At 33.2% G+C, this 22,669-nt stretch overlaps 1 protein-coding gene across 1 annotated transcript in view; it reads left to right on the forward strand.

Moving 5' to 3' along the window:
* The first annotated feature begins 325 nt into the window (after window positions 1–325).
* LOC128220307 (thrombospondin-2-like) overlaps window positions 326–22,669 on the forward strand; it is an 83,207-nt gene continuing 60,863 nt past the window's right edge. The window contains exon 1 of the mRNA XM_052928657.1: window positions 326–1,030. The gene's annotated coding sequence lies outside the window, so the exon portion shown is untranslated. The remainder of the gene's footprint in view (window positions 1,031–22,669) is intronic.

A 22,669-nucleotide genomic window follows, 5' to 3' on the forward strand; every position in this document is an offset into this window, starting at 1 on the left:
TATGCAGAAGTTATTATGCATGGTTGTAAAGATTTATTTATATATGTATAGTAACATCACAGACGTTATTGCACTTAATGTTTTCTTTCATAGCAGTCCCTTGTGAATGGAATCCTACAGATGTTTGTAGAGCTATTTTGGCAGACATTGTTAGAAATGTGGTGAAAGATTAGCAACACTGCCCTAACCCGAGCCAAACTATTAACAGAACAGTAAGAACTATTGGAAAATGTCTCATATTTCTGGAATATCGTGATTGTTTCCCCTAACCTTGGCAGTTCGAAGAAAATATTTTACCAATACCTCTATCTGCGAACCGCTTTGTTATGCTTTGTGTTTACAGATTGCTCCGTGATTTATGTTTCTTGTGTAACTTTGTTATGGAGTAGCGATTCCATACAGTGTTGGGATTATACATGACAGTGTAACGTGCATCCGTGTATGTCTGTACTTCTGTACACGAACGATTTGGGATATTTACACAACAAAACAAGTGATAACTGGATTCGTTTAATCCGTGCATTGACTGTAACATATAACTCATTACAGATACCTAAAGAATATACATGATAGCTGGAGTCGTTTAAACCGTACATTGATTATAACATAGAACTCATTACTGATACTTAAGAAAATACATGATAACTGGAATCTTTTAAACAGTGTATTGACTGAACATCACAGCCACTTAGGAATATACATAGAATTGCAACATGTAGAGTTCGCACCTGTATACACGTGGTGGGATCTGAATGGGAGTGGAAATACGTTAACTCTACAGGTAACTGGAGTCTTTGCACCTTGCATTAACTGTACTATAAGCAATTGAAGTATAGTACAAGAATAGTACATTGAAACGTTTGTTTGCGCTTATAGATGTGACTCATTTCTAGTGGTTGTTCAAACTGCAACAACAGAGACTCGTGCGTGACTCGTGCGTCAATGTGAGATGGTTGTCACATTCCAAGATCATTTCATGTTTTAAGTGTTGGACCTTTTGCTCGCGATATCATACACCTGACATGTCAACGTAAGTACTATGTGTTGAATGACGTCTGTGTGTTATTTCAGCACTTTTTTTGTTCATACTCATTATGGTGAAACAGCTAAACACTGATGGAATATCCTTTCAGATAGGCAAAGATAACTTCTCCTTCGTGGGGCTTGAACTCTCTACGTATGTGACAGTCGTTCACTGGTCACGTTACGTTGAAGAGTGGTCTTAAGTCAACAATTTAACCAATCAATTTTACAAGTATTATTCAGTTTTTTTCGGCTTCGAAAATGATAGCCTCGATACTTTTATTTTCAGTTGTAATATTAAACAAATTTATGTGCATCAACTACTTCCTCTGCAATGCAATGTTGAGATGTACATTGGCAAACAATACCCATTGAATAATGGTTTAATACCCATGTTTTATCAACTGTTTTCATTACTATTAATGCAACCATCATTATCCAGGGTAATACCTGTATCGAACACCTGTACTTGTTTTAAGCCATGGTGTAGTAAATATTTATTGCACTTCCTTATATAAGCAAAACGCGTCACTGAACAGCTAACTTGCGACATCGAATAGACGAAATGGCATATCCGCATTATTAATGGCTTCATGAATTCGATGCGAAAGTCCCTCTCCTATTTTTGTTGAACTTTATAAATTACAAAGTATGCATAGTGTGTATTATTCGCTCGAGCCCGTAAATCATATGTTTACCCACTCGCCACAACTATTCGGTTAATATAAAGTAGCACGGAATCATTCCTCAGCCCTCCTCGTCTCGTTCTGCAGCTATTCCCAGGGTGTACATACTAAATTAACTCAGGGATTTGAAGTATTAACGAGATCTGATCGACTTTCGAGCGTAATATAGAGGGAGGTACGTCTTCATTAATACTGGTATCTAGAATTGTATTCTTGGAGATAAATATTTTGGTTTTGGAATGTCTGTTCTGCTCTGGGAAATCTTAGCAGAGAATACGTATGTTCAGCCACCTGTTTTGAAATGAATATAAAGTTCACAATATAAGAATCCATTAATTTTCTGATTAATCATTGATACTCACATATTCAATGGGTTAAATATAACAATCATACAGACAACACGTGATACATACGTACATATTTAAGGTTTATCCGAGCACACAATACATTTATTTCTAGCACACCGGATAGGCATTTCCGGTGATTTCAGCCGTGCTGGAAAACTCCATCTGGCATCCCCCCATGTCAGATGAGTCACGCGCTGTGACGTAATACTTTCAATTTCTTTTATTAAACAATTAATGAACCCATAGTTATGAGTTTTCAATAGATGAGTCCCATTAACATTAACTTTACAAAAATATTCCTTAAAAACAAAACAAAATAACCCTTAAAATACGTGATAGCGAAGGAACTTATTGACGTATGCAGTGAATACAAATTACTGCGCGTCATGACGTCAGTAAACATCATCGCACGCGCTTTTTGGTGAAATGTACAAAAACGCGCTTTCTTGTGTATTTTCTTCACAAAAAATGTAATTTAAGGTATGCTAGAAAAAATATCTATCATGTGTGTCCGTTCCGGATAGAAAAATCCGACCCTCGGGCACGCTGCGTAGCCGGTAACTCGGCAAGCCTCGTTACCTGGCAACGCAGGTGTCCTCTGGTCGGATTTTTCTATCCGGAACAGGAACACATGACAGATATTATTAATAGAATATGCCATATACCGTATAATCTGTTTTATACAATTCCAGTGGTTCACACCATACGATAAGAAAGGATAACGAGGTTTTGGCTTATTATTTAAGGCTTTACTTTAATTCACAAAACTTAAAGCTGGATTGACGGCTATATTTTTTAACTTCATCGTAACAAATATTTCACAGCCTATTAAAACACATTTAGTGGGAAGTGATTGTTTGGAAATATACATGTATGCCTCTTTCTTGTACCAAGGTAGAAAGTTAACCTATGCTCCCATGTCCTCGTACAATGACCATTATCTTGAAAAGATTTTCAAAAATCTTAGTTGTCTTTGTCATTGGTTTAATAACGTTTTCAGTAATAGACTGAATGGTTTTGTTGACAGAAATGGCTTTACTATAAATCTTATTCACTAATTGACCTTCGCATATCCTTCACAATTTTCTAATTGTAAATTACGAAACAGCTATGGCCAGAATCGCTTTTAGTTCTTCTGAAACTATCCGTTCCCAAGAATGAATGTCCTGTCCTGAACCATAGGTTCACGTACTTTTCTAGCACACCGGATAGGCATTTCCGGTGAATTCAGCCGTGCTGGAAAACTCCATCTGGCATCCCCCCATGCCAGATGAGTCACGCGCTGTGACGTAATACTTTCAATTCAATTATTAAACACTAAATGTAATCATAGTTATGCGATTTCAATAGATGAGTCCCATTAACATTAACTTTATAAAAATATTCCTTAAAAACAAAATAACCCTTAAAAGACGTGATAGCGAAGGAACTTATTGACGTATGCAGTGAATACAAATGACTGCGCGTCATGACGTCAGTAAACATCATCGCACGCGCTTTTTGGTGAAATGTACAAAAACGCGCTTTCTTATGTATTTTCTTCACAAAAAATGTAATTTAAGGTATGCTAGAAAAAATATCTATCATGTGTGTCCGTTCCGGATAGAAAAATCCGACCCTCGGGCACTATCCGTTCCCAAGAATGAATGTCCTGTCCTGGACAATAGGTTCACGTACTTATATTAGTAAATTGCCATCCTACCGAAGATAAAGGTAAATCTGCTCACGTTCCGTTTATATATGCGGGTTGAGGCTGTCTTTTAATATACTACTTAAAAATTCGTATAACACATATATCACGTATAAACATTTGATGAGATGAAACGGCAGCGAAGCGAAACTCAAAAATAAATTTTATGAAGAAACGAGATAGTTATTATTGGCTATAAGTCATATTCATCTCCTTTATGTCTTGCAGACGTTTACTTTTAAACGATAATCAAATGAAAACATCGATGCTACTTAAAAAATTGTTTGTATCATATATCAGGTATACACATTTGATAAGATGAAAACATCAGCGAAGCAAAACCCAAACTTACATTTTATGAAGAATCAAGATTATTATGATTGACTCCACGTCATTTTCATCTCCTTTATGTCTTCCAGAAATTTAATTTAAAACGATAAATGAATGAAAACATATCGATGTCGAGTTATCCTGTCTCTCAGAAAATGAAGTCACGGAAGATACGTTCACTATGAGATAAGAGGAAATAGACATATTGGTTCGGTAAATAATGTTAGTGTCAATCCAGTTTACATTAGCCTCGGTATAGGAACCCTATAATGTAATAATTCCGCTAGATAAGTATTTCCTCTATTTATATCAAATTTATCAATTCATATCAAAGGGAAACAGTCGCAGACCAATTGTCTTTTTGGCTATTTTCATTTCTAAAGCCAAAACTTCAGACACCATTTTTTCGCAAAAACTATTAAAACGCCAAATAAAGTGACATTTCTGTAAAACAGCGAGCGATTAAAGGTTAAATTGGCCTTAAATAGTTAAGGTACAGCGAGATTGTAAGAGAAATATTTGTTTCAAATTAAACACGCTTCTTTTATATAGGTGACGTATCTCTTGGCACAAAAAAGCCTTATGGGATAAATGAACAGATATTCCGGAAATCAAAGTTGCTTTTGTAAAAAGAATTCCGTAGTTGTGCCATGCTGTATCAAGATTCAATGTGAAGACCTCCAGCCATCCGAAATATAACCTTTATAGATATCAACATGCAGAAGAAAAGACACTCGTAAATGTCCAGTTAATGGAAAAATAACAAACAATTTGCCAAATAACTTGCCCTATGACTAATTTGAATAATATATAAATCAGTCATACATTTAAAAAAAAAATACGATTCGTCCAGTGGTGATTGAATATTTTGCGGAAAATGAGGAATGGTTGGTAATAAGAGCTAATTTACAGTTTTTTGGTCAGGAACGTGAACCGACTATTCCATGTACACAGTTAGCAAGCACTTTAAAGCGTTTAAACCAAGCGTGTAAATATCCATCCGTTCACGATTAGATAACTTGCGGGCAAGGCGCGATAATGGTCGGTCAAACGTACTTGTAAACTGTCTGTCCTGTCGTACATGATGAAACGTGAACACAATGGATCATACAAACCGTACCAGTAGCGTGTAAAAATCGACAAACTTATATTTAAGACGTTCTACAAATAAATCGATGTCCTTTCAAAGATCAGTGACAAAAACATTCTTTTAAATCATACAAAAGTACAACTCCTGACTTCATAACTTTATCATTTTCAAAACGTACATTTTCTGCAACATTCGAAGGATGCCGTACATCATAATTATACCTACTCTCAACAACTTTCTGGGTAATATAAAGTAGCACGGAATCATTCTTCAGCCTTCCCCGTCTCGTTCTGCAGCTATTCCAAAGGTGTGATTAATATATTTCAAGTATTAACGATATCTGATCGTCTTTCGAGTCTTTTATTGAGTGAGAAATATCTTCATTGATACTGGTATCTAGTATCTTATTCTTGAAGATTCATATTTTGGTTGCGCTCTATGAATGTTCTTTATAGAAAATATGCAACAACCTGATTTGAATTTGATATCAGTAACACAATAGAATATTATTATAGTTTTCTCCCACCTCAGATAAGTAGATCCAATAATTTAACCATGCTAGAAATTCTTATCTTGCCCACGGGCGAAGATAAAATGCCCGTATGGAACTCCTTTTTTATGGTCATCACATTGTAATTACCTCCCTTGTTGAAGACTGTCGTCTGTAGCGCTTCATGGAAACCTTGTCTTGTGGCAATATTAGGAACGCTAAATAATTATTTCTCGCTTCAAATGTCACCATAAAACAGTTTTCACGCACCTTTCAAGAAATAATGCTTCACTCTCCTTAGAACTATTTGAAGACTGGTTTGACTATTCACATAATCGAAATCACTGCGCGCATATCCATGACAACCACGAATTATCGCATATCCATACGCAATTATTTTCACTAAGCACAAAAGAGTTCCAACAAATATACATTTTTACTTAGTTTTGTTTAAATGAGGTGGGACAAAAAGCATCTACCATAGCCGCTCGTGTAAGATAGGTTCATCCCAACCCTCGCGCAGGGTGTTTTGCGGAAACTCAGTAAACCTCGTTTCCGCAAAACACCCAACGCTCGGGTCGGAATGAACCTATCTTACACTCTCGGCCATGGAAGATACTTATAATCTTACGTTCAACCATTTTAATAGAATTAACACAAGCGTCATCCTGTTTTTATATTTCTAAGGAATTAGTTTGCTGAGGCTGAATTTTAGAATTTTACTTAAACTCTGGAATATCGTATATAAGATATAGACGTCTTGAGATGAAATGAATCAACGAAATGAAGCCCTTAACTGCATATCGTAAAGAAACAAGATAGTTATGATTGACTATATTTCATATTAATCTTCAGTTTGTCTTGCACAAACAACATTTAAAAAACAACAACAATCAAACGGCATTATTGCGATACCGTCTCTGCCTTTCTCCCTGAAAATGATGTCACGGAAGATACAGTTTCTTAGAGATAAGGGGAAGTAGACAGATAAGGTTGGTTAATAATGTGAGTATCAAACCAGGTTACATTAGCCACAGTATTCCCCCGTAATGGAATAAAAACGCTAGTGAGATACGTCAATTTACTCTTTTTATGAGAATTAGTCTTGAAAAACAGCCTGTGACCAGTTGTCATTTCAGCTTTTATCTTTGTTCTGAGCTTACTTAATAAAAACCTCCTTCTATTTTCGCGATGGTGTTTTTTTCGCTAAATATCAATTTAATGCTTCTAAATTTGATAATGAATTATAAAGCTTTCTTTTCAATATATAATTTAATCATAAATAGACCCTCTTGCCCAAAAGGGAAATATGTGTGAAATAATATTGTCGTTAATAAACAATTTATCACAAAATATATAAGGTACGTGGTAGAACGTACAAAATTTATATTCAAAAGATTTGCATTTATATCCAAAACGGCGCTAATTGCACAACGTGGTTAAATTGATCAAATTGCACGAGATTCAACCGTCCGAAATGAAACTTTAATTTGAACATGATTATGCTAAACGCTCGTCAATGTCGAAAGCCGGCACTGGAGGAACAACATAAAATTTAAAATGCCAAGGGACATACAACCTGCTCTTAGACTGTTTTTGAAGTATAATAAGGAATGAGACTCAGTGTTCATAAATTCCTCTGATCCAATAGCCATTTCTTAAACATTGGAATTCCACTGGAAGTCCTTTCGAAGACCAGAGAAAGATACTTTCTTGCATTCATTCAGAAATAAGATATTAAAACGCATATAGTCTGCATTATTCGTTTCAGTTCGTTTTTAAAATCATACCCTCTCTCTACAACTTCCCGGTACATATAAAGTAGCACAGAATTATTCCTAAACCTTTCGGTTTTGTTATTCAACTATTCCCAGGGTAGGCATACTAAATAATGATGGAACTCAAGTATTGACGAGATCTGATCGTCTTCGAGTCTTATATTGGGGGAGATAATTCCTCATTCATAGTTCCATTTATTTTTGTATTCTTGAAGATATATATTATGGCTTGAGAACGTCTGATGCGCTCAATGAGTGCTCAAGCACCTGTTTTGAGTGGATATCAAGTATACAAAAAAATAATAATCGTAAATCATCTGATAAGTCACTTGCCTCAACAAGTCAACCGAACCAACACGGTTTTACATCAACGTCAACCGAACAACAGCATTCCAAACACCTTTTCTTCAAAAAAAAGGCTTTGAAAACACAATGAGTGTTTCAAAAATATTTTAAAATATATTTTTTCTTCTCATCTCAATTTAATTTTCTATGTAACATCAGCATTTTAAAGAGGCTTTAGGCCTTGACTTTTTTCTCTCAAGGTCCAGCCAACATCGATTCCGAGTTATGTATGTGTTTGCGTATACATAAGTGAGTGCATAGGTTTTGAAAAAAAGCAACACCTTGACATATTTTCTATCGAATACAATTCTATGTTATTACAGTGGTCACAATTTTAAGAAATCTTTCTAAAGGATACAAACAATGTCAAGAACTTATTTGTCTAGAAGATAATTGAACCTCTGCATATTACATTTGTAAGTTCTGGTCCAACACTTGCTGTAAATACTCGTTCTGAATATTGATTTCAACCCTGAAATTCCATCCCAAATGAGAACAATGTTTCACTCAAAAGCTACTCTTCGCATATTAACCGAAACTCTTTATTCTGATAATTTTGATTCTGGCAATAAACGAGTGGAGGAATTGCTTACTATATCTTGGAAACTATCCTCGCACGTGACTATTTCCATGTCGATTAAGTAGCTAATTAATGTTTCAGTCACACGATCGTTTTTTGTTTGTTTTCAAGAACATTTTTTTGTTTCAAAATGTATGTATGTAAATAACCAAGGCTGAATGAAAAGTAAAACTAACTTTGTACTGTGGTTCGTTTAAACGACTCGTTTATACCTCGTTTATGAAGCCCTAAAGTGCAGTTCGTCAAGAAATAAGAAAGCTATGATTGACTATATTTTATATTAATCTCCAGCTCGTCTTGCACAAATAACATTTAAAAAAACCCAATTAAACGGCATTATTCCGATACCGCCTCTGCCTTTCTCTTAGAAAATGATATCACGGAAGATACAGTTTCTTAGAGATAAGGGGAAGTAGACAGATAAAGTTGTTAAATAATGTGAGTATAACACCAAACTACATAAGCCACGGTATTGAAGCCCGTTATTGAATAAATACGCTAATTAGGTACGTTTTCAATTAGTTTTTGAAGCCTGTGAATAGCTGTCTTTTTGGCTATTCTCCTTACTAAATAAAATTTCCCTTCCTCTATATTCCCGCTCTTGTTATATTATTGTCGTTTATACCTCGTTCATACGTTTTGAAGTTTGACCAAACCCATTAACATTCATTTATGACAAGTATGTCAACTGGAATGCTTAAATAATGTTTATTAAGATTTTTTCATACTTTCAAGCTGCACTCTCACAGATATACAATTTTCACAACTTTTTTTTATTTTTTGTCTCGGAAAGAGGAAATTTTTGCGTAAATATCTGCAAACCTATAATTAAAGATTACTGACAAAAGATCAGAGCGCAAAAGTTCATAATTCCGTTCGAAAATTATTTTTTTTAACTGAAAGATAAAAACCTGCGGTCTATTTTTTTGCCAGCTGTCTTACATAACTGGTTTCCAAGGATATTCGCAAAAAAAATGCTCGTTCCAAGACAAAAAATAAAAAAAGTTGTCAAAACGTTCAATCTGTGAGAGTGAAGCTTTAATTATCTTAGTCTTGACTGTTAAGAAATTAGAACATTGTGGAATAGATGATGAAATAGCTTTAAATTGCTTTCAAAGATAAGCTTCTGGTCAAGGTGTAGTTTTACTGAAAAAAGTCGTTTCAAGCCTGTGAAATATGTTAAGTTTATTTCACTCATAAGAAAAAAAAATATAAGCGAACTGTTGGAATGCTTTTCTGTTCCTGAAATAGATTTCCGATGTTAAACGGGTTTTGATAAATTAATACCAAATATTCTTTTTAAACGCTGCTCCCTTCGGTGACACCTCTCCTTGCAAAAGTTTTCATTTAGCAAAACACAATCAAGATCAGTGATCATTTTTTGAAAACAATCCTGACAGAGACAGGGAAACTAAACAATTCTTGGACGTCAACTCATCCCGATAAATTCGACTGACAAATAAAACTAAAGAAGTTATGTTTTCTTCGTTCGAAGACAGTTTGAGATTTCCCAAATTAGTGACACACTGTGTCTGCTTTTTAACTAGATATCGTTATTTAATGAATTTGAGTTAATTAAGACCAGGTATTCTTTTTGAAGGCCGCCATTATCTGACTCCCCCTATCTTTGTAAGTTTTTATATGAAGATAATAGACTTCAATGTTATGCTACTCAATCACCAAGATAATTTCATTAATAACAATGTTGTTTTTGAGTGAAAAACCTGTTTGCAAATGTCTTTTTAGGGGCTGAATTAGGCTCACTTCCGACGCCTACAGCTCTGAACAACTAACTACAACTTATACATCAACCTCTTATTACATTCTCAAAATATACATTTTAAATAAGAATAATACCTTTGTTCTCATGTGTGTCCTTTTTCAGGGGAGAATATCTTGAAGGGAATGTAAAATTCATGTCCCATTTAAAGCCAAAGTATTTTTGTGACCGAGCAAACCAGTTATAATTAAATAATTCATTCTTATCACAGTCTGTCTTTATGCAATTTCATTTAAAAGGGTCAACTAGGTTTTCTCCAAGAAAACAAATATCACGGTTGGTATGGTAAGAGATAAGAGGAAGACGACAAATTGTTACTGTAAATAAGGTTAGTGCCAATCCAGTTTACATTAGCTACGGTACTGACTTTTCTTATGGAATAAATCTGCAAGATAAGTACGAGAGGTGTTCAAAACAGGCGCGGACAAATCATTCAGGGTTAACTCACAGTTTCCAAGTAACAGTTGAAATCAAATTCAGTAGCTGCACTTCACGCAAACTTAAAACTCGAACTGTTTTAAGTAATTTTATTAACCACATAGCTGCAGTTAACGCTAACTGAAAACTACCAAGTAACTGTCGAAATCAGTTTCAACATGGAGCTGCATTAAAAATTTTTTTAACACTTTCACGAAATAGTTGAAAGCATATTTAATATGTAGTTGTACTTATCCCTAACTTGAAGCTAAAACAGTGAAAGCACTTTGAACAAGTTGTTGAACTTACATAAAAGCAATTATTTTACTGACGAAAGAAATGTGGTTGCATTTGATACAAACGCAATGCTTCCAAGTAACAGTTAACATCAATTGTTTTAGTCGCTGAACTGATCACCCACCATCTTAAGCTACCATATAACAGCTCGAATGCGTGCTAACATATACGTCACGTTAAAGCTACGACGTTGAAACAATACTTTAACGTGCGAGTAAATTTAACGTCAAAAATAACTAATACAGCTCTACTCAATTTCAAGTCTTAGCTATACCTAACGGCAACTCAAAACTGCCAAGACGAAAGCATTTTTTTTCAAAGAACATCATTCAATGTTCTCTGCCGTTTCCTTAACATCTCAAATACATATTTGTAGTGTTCGCACGCAGCTGGTGGTATTTCGCGGTAGATATTAGATTATCAAAATATATTTCCCCATAGGATAACAGTAGCTATGATTAGTTTACATCGTAAAAATACACAGAATAGATAAAAGACAACATTTTCGTACAATAAATTCATACTTATCACATAATGTAATTCTCCCTGGTTAATTCGAAAATTCTATGATAGCCATGAGTACCAGAGCTCATTTAACGTACATCGTTTTCTTATTTCATATTAGTTCTTTTGTTGAAAACAGCCCTTTGAAAAAAGCATATGTCAGATTAGGTATATTTCTTGTTCGGAATAGTGTTTATGACGGCCAAATGTTGATCGTTTTAGCTTGAGTTTCTCTTACAGAAGAACAGCATCAACATATTCACCAACAAACACTTAAACATAATCTTGCATCTAAGAGGACAATTGTTAAAGTCGTATACCGAATGGCCAATACACTCGGGTCGAGAAATCTATCTGTCGTCTCTATAGTTAATTTGAGCAAAATGCCACCGATTTGTATTCTAGATGTAGCAGACATATGGATTAGTGTTTTCAACTATATTAAAGACTTCAAGCCTAAGTCCATCTCTCAAACATTTGCATATGAAAGGCCAACGTCGTTTGCCATTTTCTTTTATTGACTTGGTCATTAGAGGCAAACTTCTCCCCTTTCTAGGAATGACTGAACATGTTCACAAATGCATTGGACCTTTATTTGGTTCATTTCCACTAACGTATGAACTTAATTTTAATAATTTACATCACCTACATCAGTTGTTTTTGTCTGTAATTTGTTTTGTACGAAAGACAATGCTCGAACGTTCAAGTTCAATAAAACGTTTGAAAAACAGGATTACTATTTTTCTACCAAAATGAAACATATGCAATCTTTTTTAATAGCAAATTACTATTTTAGCAGCATTTACTGGTTCAAGATTGATTAGTATTATCAAAGGGAAGTAACTACCCTTGCTTTGAAAAGGAGTTTTCAAATATATTTTCACGTCTAAGTTTGTAGTAAAAATATCAAGTTGATATTTTCGCTGCTGTTATTTCTTTGATCAAAAGTATGAAAGAATATCTATTTTCTTAATGAGTTCGCATTATATAATATTTCAAAAAATAAATCAGATTCAATTAATCTGGTCAGCCGTTTTGGTTAATGAAGCACGTAAACTCTTTTTGTTTTCATTTCCAAATAGATTTGATGTTCTGCCTTGGAAATATGACTTCTGAATAAGAAAATAAATGCGTTGTGACGTATGGACTGTGTCGAAATGAAAACAAAGTTTAGATACGATGGTGAATGATGGCTATTATATTGACATTCAATTGTCTAAATATGGACCGGACAGCCAGTTGTATTTTCCGTATAGACATCAGATCTGCAAATTCTAAACAGAAAATGAACTCAAACATCAGAATATGCTGTCATCGGTTAAATGCATACTACAATAGCCATCCATCAGAAGAACAAAATGCATACAACGTTTGAAAACAACAGTGTTTGTGGAGTTTTGTTCTGTTGTTCCATGTTTCTTGGCTGTGATTTTGTGTTTGTGTTCTATGTCTTTGGCGTTTTAAACCCAGTGCCATTAAACGGAATTTATGTTTAAACATTCGACTACTGAGATTGTTTCTGTAGCTTTTCACATAAATATTGCATCTAATACAATTAATTCTTCTCATGCGGACTTATTTATGCCGTAAAACATATTTTATACAAAAACTATGAAATAATTGTATAACTGTATAAAGTGTAAATTGTGTCCACAAAAATATGCAATTGTGACGCGCTTGAAATTTCTGCAGCTGTTCCTAGGGTATACAATCTAAGATGTCGGATCCCCTTCGAGTTTTATATCACGGACGAGAAACGATTTGTCGAGAACTCGAGAATAAGTATTGCCTTTTTTGTATTCTTTGAGATAGATATTGTTTTCGTTTGGAAATGTCTGATGACCTGAATGAACGGTCTCTGAGAGTATATTCAACCACCTTTTTTGAGATGGATATCAAGTACAAAATATCATTTTGTATTGACTATTCTATTCTTTGAGATAAATATTTTGTTTTGAATTGCCTGTAGTGCTGAAGGAATGTTATATGGGGAAATATTCAACCATCTGTTATGAGTTCGATATCAAGTAACAAAACATTTTCCATTAATATTCTGATGAATCATTGTCATTAAACAATTCAACGGTTTTCACACAAACGTCATCCGAACAGCACATAAAATCACAAATTAAATTATGATTAACCGAGAACTCAATATACGTTGACTGTGATGAAATATATTTTATAATGTTCTTCCCGTGTTTTTTTCCCATTGCTTGCGATTCATGACGATGGTTGAAATAAAACTAAAACATGAAACATTTTCAAGACATGGCTTTTTTACTTGTATGGCATTCATTCCACGCGTTCTGTAAACAAATTACTGTTTTCTTTTAATATATAATATTTAAATGAATTTCAAAAAAATATTTATGTTACACCATTCACTTGTACATGTTGTATACACAGGTTTACTTGATATATCAAGAAAATGAATGTAATGTAGACGATGTGTATTGCACAACCCTTTATGAAATGTCTGTTTTGCTTTGTTCTTGAAAATCAAGATATAAATACATTTTAATATCGATTTAAAACTTGTCTTCTAGATGATAAAGACGCCATGTTCAGAACTGCTTTGAAACATAGGTTACTGGTTGAAGTAGAGTTTTCACGAACGGATTTTCTCCCTTGAACCACACATTTCACTAGATACAATAAGTAAAAATTCAAAATATTTCAATCTCGTATATAGAATATAGAATATAGAATATAAACGTTAGTTGAGATAAAATAAATCAACAAAACGAAACCCTAAAGTCCATTTCATGCAGAAACAAGATAGCTATATTTGACTTGATTTCATTTTTTATCTCAATTTTGTCTTAAATAAATAACATTAAAAGCGACCAATCTACTCCGCAACCGGTTCGGCCTTACTGCCTGGAAATGATGTCACGGTAGATACTGTTTATGAGAGAAAAGAGGAAGTAGACATTTTACTTTGGTAAATAATGTGAGTTTCAATCCAGTTTTCATTAGCCGCGGTATTGACCCCCGTAATGGAATATATTCTCTAGTATTTACCTTCATTTATGACAATAGCTTTCTAAAAACAGCCTACCACCAGTTGTCTCTTTGGCTGTTCTATAGCAACAAATTTATGCTATGTTCACTTTAAAAAATTCCATAATTCGATGTATAGCATTCTTAACGAGATCTGATCTCGAATCCACGAAGTTGAAACCAATTAACCAAACCAGGGGCTGAACTTAAATCTACCAATTAAAATAATCCTTTCATCCTGACCGGAAAAGGAAATAACATTGTTTTTTTATATTAAAGGTGCAGAGCTGACTGCTGACTTTCAAGTTATGCATTTAAATAAAGATTGCATGTTTTTTTAATAATTTCGCAAATAATATTTAAACCTAAATAATATATATTGGCATACAATGAACAACTGTGCAAGTGGTCAAATTGAACAATTTCACGAGCGTCCGACATTCGATTTACGAACTTAACATCATCATGCATATAAAGAAAAGAAAAACACTCTTTTATGTTGAAAACAATTAGTTAGAAAAAACAGCAACATTATATTGTCTAAATTGAAAATTAATTTACAACCTGCTCAAAGTCTCTTTCTGAAACAAAATGAGGTATGAGCCTCGATGTTTTGAAGTTTTATTAAAACATCGGAGCTAACGACCATTATTCAAATATTAGAAAACCAAAGGACGTCGTTATAAGATATAAACGTGTTGAGATGAACTAAATCAACAAAACCAAACCGAAAAGTGCATTTCGTAAAGAAACATGATAGCTATGATTGACTATAGTTCATAATCTCCAATTTGTCTTGTATAAATAACATTTAAGGCGACCAATTCAACGGCAATAATCCGATACCGTCTCTGCCTTTCTCCCTGAAAATGATGTCACGGAAGATACAGTTTCTTAGAGATAAGAGGAAGTAGACAGATAGGGTTGGTAAATAATGTGAGTATCAAACCAGGTTACATTAGCCACGGTATTCCCCCGTAATGGAATAAATTTGCTAGTAAAGCATGTTCTTTATTTACATTTATGTATGAGAATAACTGCGGAAAAGCAGCCTGTCACCAGTTTTCTCTTTGGCTATTCTCTTTTCTTTAGCCTAAACATTAGGGAAACATTTGCCTGTTTTTGATTTCCGTTTAATGTCATCTTGATGCTTCCTAATTTAATGTAAGTTTTCTAAATGTGATGTGATCTTTAATCTACCAAGTAAAAGTATCTGAGCTTAACGAGAAGTTAAATCTACCAAATTAAAGGCAATTCAAATTTAAAAACTAAAGTCAGAGCACAGCTGGATGTTTATCAATGCTGACAACATATGGATATATTAAATAACTTTTTAATTTCAAACGTGTACACTTACAGCTGGCTAATATCACGTTAGACATATTAAGAAAGTGCGAGTATAAGTAATTTCGCAGATTATATTATATCATAGATGAAGTATCCCCCTAAAAAGTGAAATAACTGTTCAATAGTATTGTCATAAGCAAACAATTGATCACAAAATAGATAGGTACAGCAAATTTGTTTATATTTTGCGACCGAAATACCCTTTAACAGTTTACTAGACCTACGGTTAAGGTATTTTCAGAAGTCCGAGTTACGTCCGAACTTAAAATCAACATGCATATGAAATACACTCGTAAATGTTAAAACACAGTTATTGGAAAAACAATTAAAAATGCCTAAATTGCAAATGAATCTACAAACTGCACCTAGACTGTTCAAAGGAAAATGAAATAAAAGTGTCGGTATTTTAATGTTAATAAAAAAACATCAAGCCAACAGCCATTTCTCAAACATGAGAATACTGAAGGATGTCCTCTCGAAGATTGGAGTAACAAAATCTTGCAATTCATACAAAAATATATCTCCAGACATCTACTGACATTACTGCATATATTTAAAACGTGCATAGACTGCAAAATTCTCTCGCGCCCAATTATCATAATGCTTTCCTCTCTCTACAACTTTTCGGGTAATATAAAGTAACACGGAATCATTCATTAACCTTCCAGTTTCTTTCTGCAACTATTCCCAGGGTAGGCATACTAAATAATGATGGAACTCAAAAATTGACGAGTTCTGATCGTCTTTCATTCTTGTATTGAGGGATATATATCCTCATTCATATTTCCATCTATTATTGCATTCCTGAAAATACTTATTTTGGTTTGGGAACGTCTGTAGTGCTCTATGAGTGTTCTCTACAGAGAACATTCAAGCACCTGTTTTAAGTTGATATCAAGTATACAATAAAATGTCCCATTTTCTGAAAAGCCATTTATATTCAACTTTACTCTCTTCCGAACGACACACTCAAAAGAATTCGTTTGAAAACACAATGAATGTAGGTTCAAACACACTTTATATTTTCTAATTCACAAAGTTTCTTTTTAAAATGAAAGGTTCAAACAATATTTTGACCTTGATGGAAGAAACATTAAGACTTTACTTATTTTTTCAGGGTTCAACTAACATAGATTTCTGGAATTGTATCTTTTTAGAGCATCATAAGTGAGCATCTGTGTGTAGTTTTACTCTGAATACACATTAACAACGTTTGTGTCGAAGTCAACAATGTTACATTAATATAAAGTACAGTTGTCTCAATTTTTATAAAAAAAGTTTTATCTAGAAGATACCAATATTCTCGATAAAAAATGTCTAGTAATTTACTACTAATACTTTAAATTGCTTTTACGACGTTCTGGTCTACTACTAGTTTTGCGAAATGTCGAATGTAATCGTTATAAATATAGAAAATCCATCTCAAGTGAGAACCATTATTCACCTAAAGTTACTGTCCACATATTAAGCGAGACAATTTTCTAGTGTTAAACTAGATTCTGGTTATAAACGACTTCAGGTATAAATTAATTAAGCTAAGAAACTATCCCCGCACGTGATCATTTCCAAATTGCTTTAGTAGCTAATGAATGCTACTATTTTAGGCAGACGGTACGGGTTATTTTGTTGTAAAAATATTTTGTCTGAAACAAATTATGTAAATAACCCGAGTTACAAGAACTATACAGAACTGTTCGTTTATATCTTAATTTAAAGTAACTCCTTAAGGTTCTTGTTTTGGTCGAGGTCACCTAGATTTCAATTTTGGAAATAACGTCAAATCGTATGCTAAAAAAACTTTATTAAGAATTGAAAGTCAACAACGAAGGCGGCAACAACATTGTTTACTTAAAAAAAACTTCTGAACAATCGGCCAAATGTTAATCAAACAAGATGAAATCATCATAACACATCGTTGAACCTAAATTCAAGGTGCAATTGGAGCTTACCAAGTTCAAATCATGTAAAATAATTGTATACCATCTTTCTTAAATCACGTCGCCTTGCCCTTTCCATATTAGTCCAAACACTTATTTGCAGTCCACGTAATATATTTGATGTACGCAGCTGGTGATTTTTACCGGAAGCCATCGAGAAGACAGGTTTATATTTTATTTCGCGGTAAATATTAATATCAAATTATTTTGGCAGAGGATGATATTAGCTGTGGATAGTAAACGTCATAAAAGTGCCACCAAGGACATTAATTTTGAAGAATAATTCATAGTAATTTGATCATGCAATTCTGCTGTGTACACGCGGTATTTCATGTTAGTCATTTGAACTATAATAAATATAAGGAACATATTTCCAAATATCGGTGTTGTTCTTTGTTGAAATCTGCCACATTCATTTTACAAAAAGTTGTTTGTATTTGTCTATAAGTCGATATCTTTAACTTAACATATTACACGCTAGCTATGTTTGACATTTTCTTTAATCGAACTTGAAAAAAGAGGCAAACGTTTTTTTTTTCTTTTTCTGTGCAGCCTGATGTTATTTGTACAGATAATGTGGGTTTATATATTACACATGCATATATTATGCATAATTAGCACAAGGGTGTGACCAACAAAACATGCACATTTGATATAGAGCTTCCTTAACATCATCGGCGTAGATCCAACTTTACATTTGAGTTTCAGCTGAAATAGGTTATACTAAATGAATTCGAATTATATCTTTTCTTTTACACTATCATTTATCTTAACGCATGTTTTTTCAAGCCAACCGTGTTTGTTAATAAAGCACCGGATTTCCTGTCATGTACAATACCAAGGATAGTGTTTATCCAGGAGTTTGTCTTGAACATAATTATGTCCTGTCAATGCGATGTATGTTATTAAAAGCGTCGGAATGAAACACTTGACTCTAGATGCCAAAATAAAACATGGCTTTATTGCCAACAAACCTGAACAAAATGTGCCTTTAAGTTTAGAAGCAAGTATAATTGTTAATCTAAAATTAAAGCATCAAATCGTTATTCTCCAGATTGACCTGGTTATTTTTCGTATTTACAAGTACATACGAAATTAATTACTAGTAGTGTTTAAATATACAGCATATGTAGTCTGCAAATGGTGTATATTTTTAGCATGACACATTTATCTTCAAAAGTCATTTCAAGTCATATTTAAAGCCGCCCCAAAAGACAATTAAAGAGACTCTGACAAAGGAGAAAGTACTTACAACCTAATATTAGTGACACATTTTGAAGATTTGACTCGATTTCATTTGGTTTTGACAAGAAATATCACCATCCCCTTATTTTGATGGGATAGGGAATTAACATACAACAGGAAAATGGCTATTTTAAGTTCTTATTCATATAAAAAAATCGTTCTCAAAAGCGATACAAAAATTTATTTATCGTCAATCTCATTTGATCGTCGCCTGCTCAGCAACAACATCATTGACACTCAAAGGTGTTTTTCAGGCGTTCTTTTCTATCGTATTCTTATTTATTTAGTTGTGTCCTCTTCAGCATATATATAACCTTAGTATTATCAGACAGCACGTCCTGCGTTTTGTTTGCATTGAAAAAAATTGCTTGCTTAAAGTTATGACCAAATTAAATACTTTATTTAAACAGTTCAAATATTGGCAATTTTATATGTGTTGAATACGACATCAAAATAAAATCATGTTTTCGTTTCTTCATCAATTTCTGCAATTCAAGTTTTGGAGACGAGCGCTTGACAATCATTGACAAAAGAAAGTGATTATTAAAATATTGTAAAATCTTGTTTCAAAATCGATTTTAAATAAATAAATTGTTAATTGTTAACAATTGTTAATTGTTAAAACCTAAATAAATGTTGACAGTATTTTGCTATCCTCAGTAATACTATTTAAGTGTATATTGTAGAGTCAACACTATTTATTCAATAGAAAACGTATTGGTCCTACTCATAATTAATAATAGTTTAATCATTTTCTATTTCAGAAAGTGGCCGCCCTAAGCAGGCGACATATTCAGATATTGTGTTTTAAGTCCAACATTGATTACGGGTTTGGTATTTTTGTAAATACATATAGATATAAGCTAATGGGTATTTCCATTATGTGTTTGCAACGAGTTTCAAAGTACACATGCACAAATTTTGGAATCTATTTTGTAATTCTGCTGTCGCAATTTCCAGACGTTTTATTCAAACGATTCCAATAATGTCGAGAAACAAATTGCCTTGTAGATGGTTGAACATCTGTGTATTGGTTCTGGTCTAGTACTAATTTGTCGAAACGCTGTAAATGATCGCCCAGAGTATGGATTTCATCTAAAAGAAAATCCAATTTGCACTCATTAGTAAATTTTAACATAATAAGAGACGCTTGTCTGCCGTTAAACATAGATTCTGATGATAAACGAGTTAATTAAGCTTAAGATTGCACGTTTCAGAAGAAATTATTCAGTCTACACCCGTCACAGCATCTATCAAGCCGATAGTCAAACATAAAAGGAAGCACCCGTAGAACAATAAATAACGCTTGTTTTCTGCCTCAATCCTTATGAAAAAGTACCAACATTTTCTCATCATCCAAATATTGACAAGTAAGTAAGCTAGTATACTTGCACACTAAGTTGGCATGCATATCTTACACTGAATTTCAAAGACAAATTGAAAATATCTATAATTTCAAACGTTTCAGAAATAGGTTTGAACCTAAATTTCATTATTTTCATTTTGTGTTTACGAATGTTTCACGTACCAAAATTGCTCTATTGGACCGGTAAACTTTATTTGGGATTTAACTTGTGTAGTAGTATTCAAACTCATCAACCATACCTTTTTCGAAGGAAACAATGTGGTGTTTTGTAATACAAATGGTATATTTAGAAATTAAAATGTATAACATTAGTTTAAACCAAACTTGTTGAGAATTGATTTAGAATAGATAAGTAGACGACAAAAAAGCATAAGGACCTGTTTTCAATGATACGTTTCTGGTTTATGATTGTTGCTATGTGTGTGCTGTATTTTTGATCTTTCAAAAGCATTCGAACGAGTTTGGGTCAAGAATATAAATTCAGCAAATCTGGAATTACAGTTATACTTCTAAAGTTGTTGGAAAATAGTCTAAATCACCGAACAAAACGAGCTAGATTTGGAAAGGCCACTTTACTTGCAATGCGTTGTACTGTTGGTACACCTCAAGAGTAAGTCCTTGGTACCTTGTTTGTTTTCAATAAACGTTGATGGTATGGCTGACAATATTACAAACAATACACGTCTGTTTGCAGAAGACAACCTACTCTCATTTACGTCTACTAATATGAATGGAATTAAACTTTTGTAGAAAAAGAGAGTAATATAAAATGATAATCCGATGACTGATTGGACAAATGAGTGACTGTCTATCTATATATCAATTATTAAATTGCATTAACCTTTATTCAAAGTGCTATATGTGGCAGCAGAACATATAGCTTCAAATAATGAAAAATAAACATTTATAATATTAATCTAAACATGATAAAATTGTTTGCCAATTACGTAGTGAAACTTTATACGATTTCAACGAACTCGGATATCTCAGATCATTAACGGACATTTTTCAGTTATGATGTTGATAAAATCGGAGTAAATATCCGCTTTCGTCTCCGCCTCCGGTTAGATTCGGCTGCTATAAATACAATCGGCACCGAGACGTAATGCACATGCAAGGTTATACGTCCCATAACTTAAATGTAACGTGTTGGATGTTGGAATAAATGTAAATATGTGAGAATTTTGCATATAAATTGAAACGGCAATCATCAAAATATACTGCTGAATTGTTTTCAAATCGCATCTGGTTTAAAAAAATAAGCTTTTTATTGGAAGTTGGTTATTATAATTGTTTATCGAGATATTAATAAACTTCAACAGCCAAACAGCATGCAGCAACCGGTTGTATAGATACTTTTCCGATGTGATATTTTTTATATAAAACAATTTGTTGTAGTGACGCATGGTTTGGCACGCCGATCATGAAATATTGCAAAGGGGGTTGCGTACGATCTTTTACTGTAAGTATGCCACATTATCAGTGATCTGTTAAGTTATTGGTGCATATATTTCATTAATATAAGCATTTTGTTTTGTTTAAATTGAAACGCTTTTTAGGAAGAAATATATTTATTCTCTTTCATTCATTTAAATTAAAGTTACAACGTCAACCTTCTTAAAATACTCGAAAAGTCGCCGACGCTATGTATTAATTTTATTGAAGGTGACATTTGTAATTTTATGATAAATTAAACTAATATTGGTTTCATTCCTTTAGCAAAAACATTCACCTTCAAGTGATATAATACTTATTTTCTGGCGAAGGTCCGAAGTAGGCCATTTTAAAGGCAGCCTTATCAAGCCCTTTTAGAAACACTATTTCGATCCTGACTAAGCATTTCTCCCTAAAACATTGCCTTGGTTGAAACGGCTGTGTTATCATTATGATAGGAAATAGCCAAATTTGTTTCGTAAATAACGTTAGTGTCAACCCAGTTCATCTTAGCGTCGTAACTTTCTGCCGTAATGAAATAAATCTGCTTGATATGTAAATCATCTATCTGCTTAATTTGTAGAATTGGAATACAATCCAGTCCGCATTAGGGGTTTCTGGTCTTTACTTTAGCCAAACATGTAGGCGACAAATATATGTGTAAAAAAGTAAATTTTAGCATTTAATGAAGTTATTATTATTATTATTATTATTATTATTATTAATATTATTATTATTATTATTATTATTATTATTCAGGGAATTTAATGAACAAATTTTTAAAGTGTATGTGTATGTAATGAAAGTGTATGTCCTCTTACTTATGCAGAACATGTCCTCTTGGTATAAGTACAAAATGTCGTTTCATTTTCAAAGCTTTTAACGTGAAAATTTAACTACGTATAACTGCTCTTAAAATCAGGTTGACTTAAATTAAATTCAGCTGCACTTTATAATATCGTAAAACTTGTTATCTT

This window comes from Mya arenaria, chromosome 15 (assembly GCF_026914265.1).
Source record: "Mya arenaria isolate MELC-2E11 chromosome 15, ASM2691426v1".
NCBI classification, from domain to species: Eukaryota; Metazoa; Mollusca; class Bivalvia; order Myida; family Myidae; genus Mya; species Mya arenaria.